Source organism: Ochotona curzoniae, unplaced genomic scaffold (genome assembly GCF_017591425.1).
Source record: "Ochotona curzoniae isolate NIBS_2020 unplaced genomic scaffold, NIBS_Ocur_1.0 contig_4645, whole genome shotgun sequence".
Classification (NCBI taxonomy): Eukaryota; Metazoa; Chordata; class Mammalia; order Lagomorpha; family Ochotonidae; genus Ochotona; species Ochotona curzoniae.
Window position 1 is genome coordinate 2,417,157 of NW_024466353.1, and position 18,097 is coordinate 2,435,253.

Sequence of the window (18,097 nt, forward strand, 5' to 3'; positions counted from 1 at the left end):
ATTCAAGAAATTTACTTCGAATCCCATTTCTCCTGGAGAAACCAACCACACTGTTCCAATTTCAGTTCTGTGCGATAGATACTGATTTCAGATTTTCCACGTGCCACACATTATTATAGGTGCTCCAACATGGGTAACACAAAGTCTCTACCTTGGGTGGTTTTATGATCAAATGGAACAGCAGACAACTAAGGGGGCAGACAGGTAGCCTGGCACGTAACACCCTTGTCCTCCACAACAGAGTGCCTGGCTTCCATCGCCTTTGCTGCTGCTAACTTCAGCTTCCTGGAAATGTACCCTCTGCAAAGCAGAGGGCCTGGTTCAAGTCGCTGAGTTTCTGTTGCCCACAGGGGAGACTCTGCTTGCATTCTGGACCCTGCCGTGGTGTGGACTGAGCCTTCATTGAGGTAGGCACTAGGAAAGCAGGCAGGTGGATGAGCGCTCCCTCTCTTTTTTTTCTGAAGATGTATTTATTTTTTTATTGGAAAGGCAGATTTTAAACAGAAAGGGAAGGATAGAGAATGTCTTGCATCCACTGGTTCACTTCCAAAATGGATGCAATGGCAAGTGCTGAGCTGATCCAAAGCTGGAAGCCAAGAGCTTCTTTCAGGGGCACAAGTACTTAAACAATCCTTCACCACTTTTCCGGGCCATAAGCAGAGAGCTGGATCAGAAATGGAGCAGCCAGCACAAACCAGACCCGTATGGGATGCCAGCACCACAGTAAAGAGAATTAGCCAGCGCCAGGTAAGAGCTCACTCACTCATGCTCTTTTTTTCCCCCTGTGTGTGTCTGTCTGCTTCATAAACAAGTAAAGATGTGGTACACAAAACACTGTGAGCTTAGCTTATTAGGACTTAATGGAGTATTTCCTAGATTCTGTGGTATTTGGTTATTTACTAAGGGTAGTCAGTGCATCCGAATCCAAGCTGAAAAGGTAACTAAGGTTTCAGAAGGGTAGAGAAGCACACTGATGTGGAGGTCCTTCACTTTCATCCTGTTTCATGGGAAAAAATATATATATATATTTTTTAGCACCGACACTGCACAGGAGAGCACACGGGATAATGAGCCTCAGTCTCAAAGGGGAATTAGTGATCTCCTGGGGTGAAATATGGCTCTTAAGAGTAGCCGGAGTTCATTTACAAAGAAGGAACTATCCCAGCATCTTTAAAATGCATGCTTCAGAATGGACAGGGTCATTCCTGGTCCCTTCTGGACTGGCACATTCTGGGCACTTATCCACTGGTAATCAGCATCCTCCTCTTGTTCTGAAACTGAGAAACCAAGAGAGGCTGAGCAATTTACCCAAGGCCACATAGAGAGGCTGTATTTGAAAAAGAATCAAGTTTGCACTTCCTGTCTCCCACTCCAAGATGCAATTCATTAGGCCATGCAACCTCCTTTGGAAAATAGTTTTAGAGACCATAAAGCTATTTTTCGCTTGTTTTCACAAACACGTAGTCACTGTTTTTCTGTTTGTTTTTTCTCTCTCTCTCTCTCTTTTTTAAATACACTAAACCCTGAAAATTTTGAAATGAATTGGTTTCCTTGCAAATACATTTAAAAAAATCTGTCCACATTGGATTGTTATTGCAGTGTTGCTCCTAAATGCTGAGTTTCTGGTGATATTTTTTCGTTTCTTCTTTTGTGTGTGCAGTTTTTAAGTGAGTAAGGACTGGTTCTACTTCTGCAGAATAAGATACATTTATACTGCTCTTCTGACAAAAGCATCCTTTGGGTAAAGCCCAGTGCTAGGCACAGCACTCTGGAGTTTTGCCGTATATTAATCTGTTACTTTTGATCTTGTGCAAAAAGAACTTGGCTCACTGTATCAGAATCTTGCAGAAAAACACATTTTTAAGATTTATTCAACTGTTTTCTCGTTTCAGGATTTTTTTTTTTTAAATTTGAAATGTAGAGTTAGAGATAGAAGAGACAGAGATCTTCCAACTGCTGGTTCACTCTCCAATGGCTGCAATGGCCAGAGCTGAGCTGATCTGAAACCAGGAGCCGGGAACCTCCTCCTGGTTTCTCCCATGTGGGTGCAGGGGCCGAAGCACTTGAGTCATCCTCTGCTACCTTCCCAGGTCATAAGCAGGGAGGTGAAGTGGAAGTGGAGCAGCCGGGATTAGAACCAGCATCCCTGTGGGATGCCAGAGGTACAAGGCAGGAGATTAGATTATTAAACTTTCGTGCTGGCTCCTCTACTGTTTTCTTTATGGGAACTGGGGCAGAAAAATACTAAAAGACAATGAAAATGCAGCTTTACACAACTAAATTAAATCAGAGGACCCTGAGCCCATGGTCAAATGGATTTTTACCAACAAATGGCTCCTTCACATGAGCACAGATAGCCTACCTGGTCATTCGTTTACTGGTATTGGATTAGTCAACACACTTTTGTAATACATTGTTGACTACCAGTATACTTTCCCTTTCCTCTCTTTGTTTCTTTAGCTCTTCCATACATAGTTTTCCTTCTCCTCCTTTCTGTAATCTCTATTTCCTTTCTTAGTTCTATTCTCACTTTCTCCCTTTTTAAACTCCTACTCTAGTAGGCATTGGGAGGTAAATATTTGATATTCTATCTGTTGGCAAATATGTCATCATCCTATATGGTTAACCTAATAATGTTCTCTGAATTTGACTCACTGAAAGGGCAAAGATTAACCAACTATGCTTTCTAAATGTTCCTACTTTTCAGTGAAACATGAAATGAGGACTGTGAAGAATTACAGAGACGGGCCCGGCACGGTGGTGCAAGTGGTTAAGATCCTCACCTAGCACGCCCAGGATCTCATGTGGGCGCCGGTTCTATCCCGGCAGCCCCGCTTCCCTTACAGCTCCCTGCCTGTGGCCCGGGAAAGCAGTCGAGGACGGCCCAAAGCTTTGGGAACCTGCACCCGCGTGGGAGACCTGGAAGAGGCTCCTGGCTTCGGATCGGCATAGTATCGGCCCGTGGTGCTCACTTGGGGAGTGAATCATCGGACGGAAGATCTTCCTCTCTGTCTCTCCTCTCTGTATATCCGCCTTTCCAATAAAATAAATAAATAAATAAATAAGAATTACAGAGATAACAATATAGTCAAAATTGCACACTGAGCTGATTTTTCTGAGATATTAAAGCTCTGGGGCTCTGAGCCCAGCTAACCAAGTCTGAATCCTGCCTGACTTTTGGAGATGTGTTTCTGGGTAGTTGTCTATAAAATACACCTGCAAATGCCCACGTTGTTAGAGCTACTGGGAGTACTAAAAATAACCAAGAAGTACTCAGTGTAAACATCATAGCTGTAGCAATTATTATGGTTCCTATTATTAATGGTAATTCTGAGTCATTTGAAAAATGAAATCATGTACCACAAAAGATGTTTGTACTTCAGCACATTGGGAGAACTGCTGTGACTCAAGAAAGCTGGAGAACTTATTTGGGAATCATATATTGATCAAAATATCAGTGACAGAGCTTGACGGAGCTGCTGTACTAGAAACACATTGAGGACAAGTTGTAGTGGCTATCCGGTGGAGGCAGGCATCAGATGTAGCTTTTGATGCATCAACTGTTCTAAGAGAACAAAGGCCTTGAGGCAAGGGCATCAGAAAGGAGGAGACCAAATGCTCACTGGCAGAAAGCAAGCAGATAGATGCCCATGTCAAAGACCTTGAACTCGAGGTACAGATAGACACTAAAAACAAAGTCCATCTTTTTCTGCCCTCCCATTATATATACCTCATTTCCTCCTTCCAAATAAAAGAGGCTTTCAAAGAAGTCCAGGGAGTCTGCCCGAGGCCCACCCTCCATGATGAGCAGCCACCTTGCTGACTGGTTGCCCATGGGGTAGAGGGAACTGGCCCAGTGCTCATGGGGGCCAAAGGGTGCAGGGTTGTGCAAGGACAAGGGAATGGTGCTATTAGGGGTGTGGGGAGACTGGGGTCTTCACACACAGACAGGCAGAGCAAGACCGGGGGATCTCACCACATGCATCGTGCATGGATTGATCAGGGAGGGGTGTAAGGAGATATGTGGGAAGGAAGACTGCTGAGGCAATATGTTACAGGGGAGGAATAACTTCTGAGGGAATCCCATTGGCAAAACCATTGTACTTGCAGGTAACCAAGAGGCTGAGACCGAGCTAATGGAGGGTGGGAGGTGTAGGACTTTCAAACTTTTTGACACCAAAATACATTTATCACTGAATTTCATTTTCCTTAAATATTGTGATGACACCTTGTATACAATTTTTGGTTTTTCTCTAGCCTTTTAGGTATTTTTCTTCAGACGCAAGTAAATAGTAGTCTTTCTGCCTTTCTCACAAATTTGAATCTAGCTGGCAGTCATTCACACCTATGCTTCTGTAAATTTTGTTGCTTTAGTAATACCCAATTAAATAGCATATAGTCCAAATTAACTCAACTATGATAATCTCATAAATTGTTCAAGCATTTGCAAAAACAAACTGGAGTATGAATTTATATAGGTACTGGCAACCTGCTGAGGCAGGTTAAGCCATTGTCTGCGATCCTGGCATCACCTACAGGCTCGTTTCTCACCTGCTCCACTTCCAATGCAGCTCCCTGTGAATGCATCTGAGAAAGCAGTGTAAAATGTGCGAGCGACTGCTCAGTTATGCATTTTAGGATCTGATTATTAAGGCTAGATAGTATTAAAGAGAAATTTTACTTTAAGTTCAGAGAGAGAGAGCTATTTTAGCAAATTCTATAAGAAACAAATACATATTAAAATTTTTTAAAGCTGATGAGGATTTAGATTTGGGTATCGCTGGAGGATGGCCACCAGGACACTGGAGACTGCTGTGATAGAAACTTTATAAGGCAAAGATGGGCTTTTGGAACCAAGCACAGGGAGAGGTGCGACAGAGGCAAAAGGGGTGGGAGAGAAAAACTGACCTTTAGCTTTAGGATGTTGACCCAGACGAAGGATGTGGGCTCTGAGCACACAGCCAAGAAGGGAAAAAAGGTTCAAGGGTCACAGAGTGATATTCTTTTTTAAAATGGGAATGTATTTTGTGTTGTCTAGGCATTGCAGATCAATGAGGACGGGAAGAAAATGAACTGAATTTCTCCATATGGAGAATGGATGGCTGGGAATATGCAGGAGGCCAAGTTCAGCTTGGCTGGAGAAGAATATTCTCACGACGACTGCATGTGCAGCGGGCTGCCGTGAGCCCATTGGGTGGTCTCACAGAGATGGGGTGCTCCACTTTGGCCCAAACCCTTCCTGCACCGGGTGGGAGGATCTGTGCTTCATGACCTGTGAGCCCCACCCTTGGCTCCACCACTCCTCACACCACACTCACCATTTCCTTTGTACCAGGTGTGTTGTAATTGAGTGCTTCGCAGGGTTATCTCACTTAACCTCACCATGACTCTGGGAGGAAGGGAAATATTATCATATACAGTATTTCCACTTCATAGACAATGAAATCATAGACAAAGTTTTGTTTTATTTTCTCATATGCCCTTTTCCTCACCCCTGTGGTTTCCAATCCAGACCTTTGGATCTTAAACATGGTGACTCATGGACACCAGCTAGCTCTGGAAAGATAAGTCTGCATGGGGAAAATGTTTTCAATGGTGTAGTTTGCCCTGGGGGGAAGATGAAGGGGTACTTTGTCCAAAAACTGGTAACTGATATCTACACACTAGAAAGACCCTGATGAGTAAAATTCAGCCTCTGACCTGGGGAAGTTCTGTGTAAGCAACAGGCATACAGAGGACATGAGGACATAGCCAATCCCAACTAGAAGTTAGTGCAGGCAGAGGGACTCAAGGAAGGTACTCCGGAGCAGAAGAGCCAGCCCAAAGCTGAAGAAGAGGAGGAAAGTCTAGGGTGGGAGGAAGGCAGGGTGTGCCTTGTGACGGGCATGCAGGGGAAAAGGAAGGGCTGAAGCGGCACTGCTGGCTAACGGCCATGGGTTTCGTTTGGCTGCAGGGCAGTGTGGGAGGAGCCCGGTCAGCCAGGTCTGAGCTGGGCAAGCAGGCAGGGCTATTTTATGACCTGGCTAATGACTTTGGACCTTTTCCTGAGGGCAATGCTTACTTAAATTTCTGTAATAACTTTATTATATATTTATAAAACAAAATTGCTGTTCCACTCCTGTAGTCCCAACAATAACCCCCTTCATGTTTGAGTTAACTTTGAATTGGCTGTATTTTATCTAGAAGCTTCCACGGTTTTCCATTACCAGCTGAAATGAAGTGAGGAATTAGCGCTCCTGTTGGCACTGACCTGCTATCTCTTCAGACTACTTCACCCAACAGGCAACAGAAGTCAGGCTGCAGGCAGCGTCTCCACCCACCATCCCGGATGAGGCAGGAGGCGGGGTGGTTGGCGGGTGCAGCAGGAAATGCCTGGCAGGAAGCAAAGCTTCCTCACCTTCGAGTACTAGGGCTGATGACACAGACAGCTCCTGGGGTCCCCCAGAGCCAGCAGGCTTGGCAACAGTGGGAGGCACACTGAGGAACTCTAAATGGTCATTTGGTCACATAGCTTTGGAGAAATCTCTTCTGCACACTATCATGGCAGGAAAAATAGGTCCTTGGTGTCTCTCACTTGTGGTTTGGATGCTCAACAACTTCAAGGCCCAGATATTAAATCTTGGTCCCAAGGGTGGAACTACAGGAGGAGGGAGGCAGGACCTAGGGGAAGGTCCTTAGGTCAGTGGGGCTGTGACCTCCGAAGGCATTTCTCAGCACCCTTTCAAGTTCTCCCAAGGGGTCAATTGTACAGGCCTGCATGCACATCCAACCACTCTCTCACTGCACTCTGGTACAGCTTGTTGTTTCTTCTCCACATGCTCTCCACTGTGGCACCTTCACCAAAGCAGGTGACATTCCCTTGGGATTTTCACCCTCCAAAACTATAAGCTAAACAAACCTCTCCTTCTTACATACATAACCATGTATGACTCAAGGATGTCATTGTTGGGTGGGAACACTGACTGCCCCATTCTCTCTCATGATGCCCCCAAGAGTTGGTGTACCACTTCTGGGCACCTACTTAGGTGTCATTTGTCCTATGAGAATGACATAATGTATGCCAAAACGGGGCATGCAATAAATTCTGAAATGCTATCTCCCTAATAGTTGCCTCTTGTTGTTAATCTTCCTGCTGTACTCTGTGAAATGTTTTGCAGAATCTGAAACAAAGAAAACCCCAAGCCTGGTTATCTGAACACTTGAGATGGCAAACAGGACTTTATGAAACAATCCCTAAATCATTCCACAAATGTTCTCCATGGCCTTACTTCAAAGGCTTGTCAAGATTCTGCTGACGAGAAAGCTTGTTGCTTATCCTCCAACGGCGCCTAGTGAAGGGTGTAGGCTAATGCAAGCACTTTCCCTTTCCCCAATGTTCTGCTTAGTAACATTTCAGCTTTGACATAGGGAGTCCATGGCATCTGGTGACACTCTCCCACCCTCCCTCAAGATAATTCCTTCCATCAGGGACTGATAGTAACTTCCTCTGACATCACTAGAAATGCTGCATTTGTGTCCTAGACTAAGCAGTACCAATAGAATTACACATGCATACATAAATTTTTTTCCCACAGAGAAGCTTCCACATGAAATAATTAAATGCTTCAGTGACACACCCTCTAGCCAAACCCTATGTGTCCTGGAAGGAAGAGTGGTACTGCAACCTTATGTTCACTGGGTGAAACAAGAGAATCAAAGTGCAAGTTTTCTAAAGATTCAGAAGAGACAAACTTTACTGTTAACACAGGACTTGAAGGATATGCCAGAAGAATATGAGGTGTATGGAAATCGTCAAACTTTAAAAAAATGCATACATACGTATGTATGCATTTCTGTATATAAACATATGCTGGTACTTCACAACATATATGCTGTACTTTCTCACTGGAAAGAGAGTCTAAAAATAATGCACATTTTCTATGAACATCTTGAAGACCTCTCATATACAGACAAGGCTTGGGTTTGAGATGATAAAAGCAGAGGGAAGTGGGCTAGGAGCAGGCACTGAAAGCCCAGGAGACGAAGGAAGACAGATGACAGTGACCAGGACTGGGGCTAGCAAAGGAAAGGTTTCTGTGATATGGCTCAAGGATAAACCTGGCTCATGAATTCTTATCCATCCCATGGTACAGAAGCAGAGATAGACTCGTCACAGGATTGTCAGCATAGTATCTGGGTGACCATGTAACACCATGGAACACATGGAACAAATGTTTGTGAGTGTACTTTTCTCTCCCTAAATGCTCCCTGCTACATTAACATGCAGTGTACAGGTGTATCCATGCACGGCCCTATTCAAGGCATAGCCCTAGAATATTCTCTTGAGAAAGAACCTGTGGGCAGGCATATTCAGATAAGAGGGAAGAACTGAATCCATACTCACATAAGTGTTGTGTTCAAGGTTGGTTTTCTAGAACTGCTGTGGCAAAGCACCACAAAAGTGGCTTTGAAATTAAATCTCCCAGTTCTAGAGACTTGACATCTGAAACTAGGTGTAGAAGGGGTGATTCCTTGAGGAGGCTCTGTGACAGAGTCTGTCCCCTGCTCTCTCTCAGCTCCTGGTAAGGAGTGGAAATCTTTGGTGCTCCCTGACCTATGCCAACATCATCCCTGAATGGTGCTCTGCGTGCCTCAGTGTCTTCCCTGAGGGTCTTCTTAGGAGAACAGCAGTCCTACTGAAGTGTGACCTCATCTTCCTAAATCAGACCTGAAATCACCTTATCTGCAAAAAGGTCCTACTCTGAGATGCTAGGGGTTGGACTTCCCAATACTTTTCTAGAAAATACAACTCAACTCATCTCACATGGCCACTGGTCAGCACAGAACTCACCAGGACGCCATGTGACAGTGAAACAGCTAAACAAACTCTAATTTCTGGTGCATGTGGATTAACAGGAACCAGTTAGAAGTTCTGTTTTGTGAAAGCCTAAGAGTCACAAGGCTGAAGTAGAACAGACTCAGGTTAATGTCTGTCCCACCAGTTCACATGTTGGATCATAGGAAAACATACCAGAGCCTCCACTCTAGCCTTTCACTGTCTTCTGCAAGTTAGGCCCTTCAGTCACGTAGCCAGGTCCATGTGCATAAGGCATAGTATTGTTGCCCTCAAGGGTTTAATATAAGTGTAACATCATGTTGTGCAAGAAGAATTTCCCTGTGATTTAATGACTAACATACTCAGAGAGAGCCATTATTTAAAACAGCCTAAGAATTCAAGAACCATTTAGTTGATGAGATTTGAGCCTATTGGGATCAACTACCCTGTCATCATTCATGCAACAGAACATAAATATGGATCAGATGAAAAGAAATGTGCAGGTCAAATGTAATGGGTTGTTCCAAATCCTCACAACTGTAAGACAATGCTTTGCTTGAGTGCACAGGAAGAAGTAAGTAGACTTTTCTAAACATTCCATACCAGAGTGAAACCAGAGCAACCAAACTGGAGCAAGTGGCTCTGACTAATGACTTCAGTTCTGCCTTGTAACCGGGCTTTGCAAGGACTTCTGTGTGGCTGTCCCTGGGGGACCCAGCTGGCCACCAAATGGATCACTGCCAGTCCCTGTGACAGAGGGGAAGACAGAAAGTGCTAAATTGTAGACCCTGAGCCTCTGAAGCTTTTGCTTGGGAAGAAATGTGTGTCGTTGATAGCTGTATTTCATTTCAATAGGTGGCCACACATGATTCCCCTGACATACAGTGACATACACAGTGGCACAGGGGGTGGGTGTTTGGTACAGTAGCTACGACTCTTCCCATGCCAGAGTGCCTGGGTTTGACTCCAAGCTCTGCTCCTAATTCTTCTTCCAGCAGGTGGTGGCTCAGGTATCTAAGTCCTTGTTACCCACCTAAAAGACCTACATGGAAGTCCCAGCTTCCTGAGCCATTTGGCCCAGCCCTGGCTGCTCTGATCTTTTGGGGAGTGACCCACAGAATGAGAGATTTTCTCTTTCTCTGCCCCTCAGACAAAAACAAAATAATTTCAAAAGAAAGTTTAAACTGACAAACACTGAGCAATAATTCAACATGAATAAATCAAGTTTAGATGCACTATACATAAAAATGATACATGAGGTAAATTGACAAATGAAATTTAAACTGTAAATATGCTAACATTTATCTAATTGTGCACTTAAAATGGGAGAATTTTATGATGTAAATCCTGTGTCAATACAAGGATTCTTCAGAAATAGCTGCAGAGTGTGTAAGTATTGCTTAATATCAGGTTTGGCTCCATGTAATGGAAATTCAGTTACAGTGGTTTAACTAAAATTGTTTGTGCTTTCTGCATGTAACATGACAAGTCAAGGGCCGACTAGTTTGGGGACAATATAGCTGCTTGGGGAAGTTCCTGAGGCTCAGCTGAGCTTCCAGCTAAAGCATCTCCTCACTGTGGCAAGAGAATGTTTCATCCCCAGGAGACAATCATTCCAACAGGCAGCTTCAATAGCAAAAGTCTTTTGCTCAGTAAAGTGGAAATTTATGATGATCAGAAGAAGAGAATGGAACAATGTAGTGTTAAGGCTGCGTCATGTCATTAATTTTACTACTCAGAAATGTTCACTAAAACCAATGTCATTTGTCAATTACTGAACATTTAAACTGTTTCCTATTTTACATAATACTCTAGTTAACATCCTCGTATGACAATTTTGCACAAATTTTTCATTGTTGTTTTCATGTCTTTCGAAACTGATAATACAAAGTTTAAAAACAGTTCAGGAGTTCTTCATCATGACCATGTTATCATGTATAAAATCTTATTTACAACATTTACTAGTGACCTGGGATCTGAAGAAATCATTCTGAATTTAAGCTATCATAAGAATTTTTAGTTGAGAACTAGAATTCTGTTTATTAATAACAACAACATACTTGAGACAACAATTAGAGTGATAGAGTGTGAGACCCTATCACGATAGTGTGATTTACCTATGGTCAGGGTGGATGAAAGTGACAACATAGTTGAACAGTACTGGTGGTAACTGCAATGGGGATAGGAGCACTGGTGATGGTGGTGAAGGCTTACAGTGTAAGTCATTATGGTGGAATTGGTGCTGCTGTAGGTGCAGATGCATGTTGTGATGAAGGCGATTTGAAGGTGATGGTGCTGGTAGGAGAGACGGTATGGTGGAGCTTTTGACGATGTCCTTGGGGATGGAGGGAGATGTGGTGATGGAAGTGGGGGTGCTGGATGTGCATGCATGCGGAGGCTTGGTGGAGGTGGTAGGGGTGGTGGCAGTGGTACAGGCGGTACTGCAGGTGGTATGGAGATGGTGGAAGCAATGGCAACAGAGTACAACTGGAGAGAGAGGTTTAGGTCATAGGAATTATGACCACACTTAAAACATTGGGAAATCCTTTATCTGATGAGTAAGGGCCTTCCTGATTTGAGAAAAGAGGAGGATCCCAAAAAACTAAAGCAATTACTCAGGGTGGTTAATAGACACAGGAAACACCCAGCTAGGGTTGGAACCATGAGAACTGGGATGAACATTGTCCTCATCACGGTGTTAGTTCAGATGTAATTGGTTAAAATGAGGTAACGCCAGAATAGAGGTATTTCTTAAATTCAGTATGACTCATGTCCTTGTAATAGAACAATGCTGTATGAAGACTGAGGTGGAAGCTGGGATGATGCAACAGTGAGTCAAGGAACAGCAAGCATTGCCTGCTACACCAGAAGTGTTGCCCATGGCCACAATCTAGGGAGTGTTAAGCTCTCATCCTGCTCTAGGAATTGCTCTCTTACCCAGACTTCACTCAGTTAAGAAGCATTGATGGTGCTCCTGTGTGGCAGATATGTCTGTTTGAACATCTTCTTTGTCCCTGACTCTCACACAATCACTGTCTATGTCCCTGTGCTGTGACTACCTTGTCCTGCCCACTAAACATAGCTGTAACAGCACTTTGCCTCCAAACCAAGACTTAGTCAACTAAAGACTGGATAACAAAATAGGATCTTGTTCAAGGAACGGCACTGGTTTCTCTTTCCCTTACTGACCTGATGTTTTATATGTACTCATACTTCCAGTTAACAGGTGATTCTATTTCCCAAAAGCACAACAGAACAGCTACAAAGCCCTACTGTAGGTCAAGTTATCCAGATACTGGAAATGCACAAATGGAAGTGGAGGCAAAGGAAGGAGAAGACTGACTCCTTGCCCACACCTCTGTCCTCCTACACACTCACAGGTTAGTGGGTGAAGGACCAGAGACAAACAGCAAACCGGTCACTACAATGAAATGATATTATTGTCAGTTGTGCTGTCCCTGTTTGTGGGAACTGAGCTTGTTCAGTTCAGGCATATTCCTAAGAGCAAAGCTCCTTTCCCTTGTTTTCCTCTCCCTTTTAGGTATCCTGGTAGCCTGGAATAGTCAATCCTATGGATGGGGAGGAGGGAAGACAAGTGGCACAAAAGTCAAGATGGAGGGTGAATGGTGAATTAAGCCACCATTTGGGAATTCACTTCCTGTACTGGAGTGCTGCTTTGATTTCTGTCCATTCTGTCTATAATCCAGGTTCATTCTCATGCATCCTAATAGCAGTAGATGCTGGCTCAAGTGCTTGAGCTCTGCCAACCACACAGTAGACAAAGACGTGTTCCAGACCTCAGCTTATCCCAGCCCTAGGTATTATGGGCGTTTGGGAAGTAAACCAAGGGAAAGATTTCCTCTCTCCCTTCCTTCCTCACTCCCTCTCTTCCTGTTGCCTTGCTTTCCAAATAACAGAAAAGTAAATCAATAAGCATTTTGGGACTATAGTAAAGAAGCCTGAGGGTACTCTGGGGGAGTGGTCTCTTGCTGATCTGGCATATGAGAGAGTGAGAGAGTGAGTGAGTGAGTGTGTGTGTGTGTGTGTGTGTGTGTGTGTGTGTGTGTGTCTGGGAGAGAGAGAGAAAGAGAGAGAAAGAGAGAAAGAGAGAGAGAGAAAGTGCCCAGGATTAAGGGCCCTGGGATATTCTCTCTTCAGGGAGGGTTGGGAGGTAAGAAATCCTTTCAGCATATACCTCAAAGCCTCTTCTGTAGAGCTGTAGTTGATCTCTTCCGTTTTGAGCAATCTTCTTCAATCAGTTTCTGTACTCCCAGGAACCTCCTGGTTATGCCATCAGTTCTGATCCTGTCCTTTCCTTTGTTCAAATTTTATTTTTTTATTTTACTTGTAATGGAGGGAGAGACCAATTTCGAGGGGAGGGGGGTAGAGAGAAAGTGACAGACTGATCTTCCATTAATTGGTTTATTTACCAAATGACTCCATTAGCCAGAAGTGTACCAGGCTGAAGCCAGGAGTCAAGAGTTCAATTCAGATCTGCCAGACAGGTGGAATGGACCTAAATACTTAAGCAGTCACTTGCTGTCTCCCAAGTGTATATTAGCAGTAAGCAAGAATCAAGAAGAGAGCCAGGACTCAAATTCAGGGAATCTGACATTTATGTGAGCATTTCAATGCACAGTCCTAATTGTGACACAAAGTGCCACCTGATCCAACCCCTGACCAGGTTCGCACCTGTACATCCATTCTCTGTTTTATATGAGGTTTTGAAGATCCCACAAATACTGCCAGATCTGAAGAAAAATCTGTTCCCTTTGCCGTAGGGAGGACAGTACTTTTCAGTATTCAAGGAGGTGGTATCACATTATTGTAGGGTAGGAAAGACACTCAAGAAAAGGAAAATCTACATTTTAAAAAAGTTGACAGTTCCAATCCTAAAAATCACAATAAGTAAAACTATACCAAGAATCCAAAGGACACCATTTATCACCAGTATCAGGTGATAAATTCTGCATCAGATGATAAATGAATGAAAGAATGGGTTGAGCTTTAATAGAAATACAACCAACCAATCCAGAGTTCATTGCAGGTGGAGAAAATCCTGTGTTCTTCACCAGAATTTCCTCATAAGTCATAATTTCCCCATAAGTGCACAGTGTAACGCACTTTGATTGTAAATAAAGAAAACTTTTTCAAACAATAGAAAGGGAGGCAATCCTTTCAAAATCTTTCTGTGAAGGCAATATCACCTTAATACCAAAGCCAGATAGAAAAACAACAGAAAATGAGAACTACAGACCAATATCCTTGATGAACACAGACGCAAAGATCCTCAACAAGATACTAGCCAACAGGATCCAATAGTATATTAGGCAGCTCATTCACCCGGGCCAGGTGGGATTCTTCCCAGGAATGCAGGGATGGCCCAACATTTGCAAATCAATAAATATAATACATCACATCAACAAACTGAAAAATAAAAACCATATCATCATCTCAATAGCTGTGGAAAAGGCATGAGATAAAATCCAACACTGCAAACCTGGTGCGGTGGCCTACCGGCTAAAGTCCTCACTTTGAATGCACTAGGATTCCATATGGGTGCCTGTTCTAATCCCAGCGGCTCCGCTTCCCATCCAGCTCCCTGCTTGTGGCCTGGAAAGGCAGTCGAGGACGGCCCAATGCCTTGGGACCCTGCACCTGTGTGGAGACCTGGAGGAGGTTTCTGACTCCTGGCTTCGGATCAGCACAGCACCGGCCGTTGTGGTCACTTGGGGAGTGAATCATCGGATGGAAGATCTTCCTCTCTGTCTCTCCTCCTCTCTGTGTATGTGACTTTGTAATAAAAATAAATAAATCTTTTTTTTAAAAAAAAAATCCAACACTACTTCATGCTGGAAACCCTAAGCAAGATAGGCATAGAAGAAACATTCCACAACACAATCAAAGTAATTTGCAAAAAAATCTAATGTCAGCATCACACTAAATGGAGAAAGACTGGAAGCTTTTCCACTAAAATCCAGAACTAGGCAGGGATGTCCACTGTCACCACTGCTCTTAAATATAATATTAAAATTCCTTGCCAGAGCTATTAGAAAAGAAAAAGAAAGCAAAGAAATTAAAGTTAGAATGAGGAATTGAAATCATCTCTATTTGCAGATGACATGATTCTCTATATGGGAGAAACAAAAGACTCAGTCAAGAGACTCCTGAAACTCCTAAGAGACTTTGGCAGGGTATTAGGACACAAAATTGTGCCAGTGAACACAAATCAAAGGCACTAGGGTACACAAATAATTCCATGGCTGAGAAAGAAACTGTAAGTATAGTCCCCTTTAAAATAGCAGAGAGGAATCTTAAATACCTAGGAATTAAACTAACTAAATATGAGGAAGTTGAAAACTATCGAACATTTAAAAAGGAAATAGAAGAAATTGAAAAATGGAGAAACTCACCACAATCCTGGATTGGCAGGATCAACATCATCAAAATGTCAGTATTACCAAAAGTAATATACAGATTCAGCACAATTCCAATCAAAAACCCAAAAACATTCTTCTCAAAAATAGAAAAGGAGATACAAAAGCTCATCTGGAAACACAAGAGATCACGAATAACCAAAGCTATCCTGAAGAATAAAAACCAAGCAGGCGGAATCACAATTCCAGACCTTAAGACATACTACAGAATAGTGGTCATCAAAGCAGTCTGGTACCGGCACAGAAACAGAAAAGAAGATCAATGGAACAGAATAGAAACACCAGAAGGGAGCCCACACATATATAGCCAACTAATCTCTGACAAGAAAACTGAAAACAATCCAGAAAACAAACAAAAATTCAATAAATGCTGTTGGGACAACTGGATATAGCAGCTTGCAGAATTAAGAAGCAAGACCCGTACCTGTCACATTATACAAAAATCAGTTCTAAATAGTTCAAGGACCATCAAACTATTAAAAGAAAACATAGGAAGCACTCTTCAAGATAGAGGAATGGGGAAAGACTTCTTTAAAAAGATGCTAAAAGCACAGGCAATGACAAAAAATAAACATGGGACTACATCAAACTAAATAGCTTCTGTACAGCAAAGGAAATAATCACAAAGTGAAGAAGCAACAAACAGAATGGGAGAAAATTTCTGCACAGTGCACAAGTGATACGGGACTAACATCCAGGAGTTACAAAGAGCTTCAGAAACCCAAAGACAATAAAACAAAACTGTAAAGAAGCGGATGAAGGAAAAGAACAGACATGTTTCAAAAGAGCAGATTCAAATAGCTAACAGACACATGAAAAGATGCTAAGGCTCCCTAGCCATCAGGGGGATATAAATGAAAACCACACTGAGGTACCAACGGACTCCAGTGAGGTTGGCCTACATTTAGAACTCTACTAATAACACCTGCTGGCATGGATGCAGGTGGGAATGCAGGCTAGTATAACCACTGTGCAAATCAGCATGGAGAGTGTTTAGAGAACTGAAAATAAACCTGCCATATCACCCAGCTATCCCACTCCTAGGAATATACACAAAGGAAATGAAAACTGCATATGAGAAGGAGATCTGTAATCCTATATTTACAGCAGCACAATCTACAACTGCAAAGACATGGAAACAATCCAGATGCCTGTCCAAGAGGAGGAGGTAAGCAAACTGTGGTACATCTACTCCACGCAGTATTACTCGGACATTAAAAAGAATGAAAGTATACCATTTGCAATCAAATGGTCCCAACTAGAGACCATTGTGCTCAATGAAATAAGTCAATCCCAAAAGGACAAATACCATAAATTCTCTCTAATATAAGGACGCCATCATGCAAACTGTAAGTCCAACAACCCTGTCTATACTGTTTTTGCTGCACCCCATGGGTTCTGATATCTTTCATTTCATTTTCATTTCTTCCAAATGGATTTTTTCCCTTTTGTTGAATTCATCACTGACTCATGGGTAACATGGTGGCATCATTTTACCCAAGAGGCTTTTATGTTTTCCTTTTATTATCCATGCGATGGTTATTCAGTGGCATGTTTTTTTGACTCCATGGTGCTATAATTTTTTTTTAACTCCTTACCTGTTGTTGACTTTGTTTTGTGACTTCTCATTTAAGGGAATGTATAATGATGGCGTAGTAGAGACTACCATATCCAGATGTGAAGATACAATGCAATATGCATCCCTACTTCCAAATCAAAGCTGGACTCCCATTGAAACTGTTGACATAACTATATAATAGGATGCTATACTGTCTGACAATGTCTATGCCAGCAACATCAGGGCACACTTAAATAATAGACTGACGGAATTACGATTCCTTAGGAAGGACTATACTATTGCAATAATATGGGGTAAATCAGTCGGGGGAGGGAACTTGGGGTGGGAGCTTTCCCAGACTCTATGGAATTGTACCATAAAATTCAAAATTAAAAATAAAAAAAAAGAAACCAGTATTCTTGCTTCTATCAATGTATAATTTTATTTGAAAAATTTCTAAAAATACATTCAGTGAAGGTAAAAGCCACATCAAATCCAAACTTCAAAGCACAATAGTGGTTAGCATTTACTAGGCATTCAGTATACATTTCAAAATGGTATCCTACATGTAAAATGCCCTTTGTCTTCTAATGTGTCTGTGATAACTGATGTGGGCACTATTTTAATCAGTCTTACTTTACAGATGGGAACATGAGTCGTGCCCATTTTCACAGAGTGAAAGCTACGTTGAAGCCAGTGATAAGGTAATGTCAGAAGAATATTCGGTTTCTTTGACTTTCAGATTGTGCTTCAAATAACAGCCAGATGGAGAACTTCTAGGCCCTTTAGAAGCCAGCTGAACTCCTTTGAATAACTTTTGGTAGGAAAATATGTCCACGCAGTCTGCCAAGTTCTCTTGTACCCCAGCTAGCCAGATCACAAGGAGAGGCTTACGGAGGATGAAGGACACACATGCCAGGCTTAGGGAAAAACCCAAAGCCTCAGCAGCAGTAATGAGGTTCTGTCTGCAGATTCAGTTCACTGTGTAATGAGCAACCTGTACTACAAAGTTTCTGCTCAATCGTCACCATGGTGGGACATACTGACAGAGGGTTTCTAACTGGCACAATTTTCTTGATATTGGCCTTGTAGGGCAGCTTCACCCTCTAGTTAGAGGGAACAGAGGATTGCTATCAAAGCCCTTCTCCAGCTTACCTCAAAAGTGATGCCTGGGATGCTAGGGTCTCTGGATAGAATGACTTCCCTTGGGGACATGGCCAGTGAAGCATGCTGGAAGCTTGTACAGGACTCAGGAAGGGACATGTATGGAAGCTGTGAGGCTACACA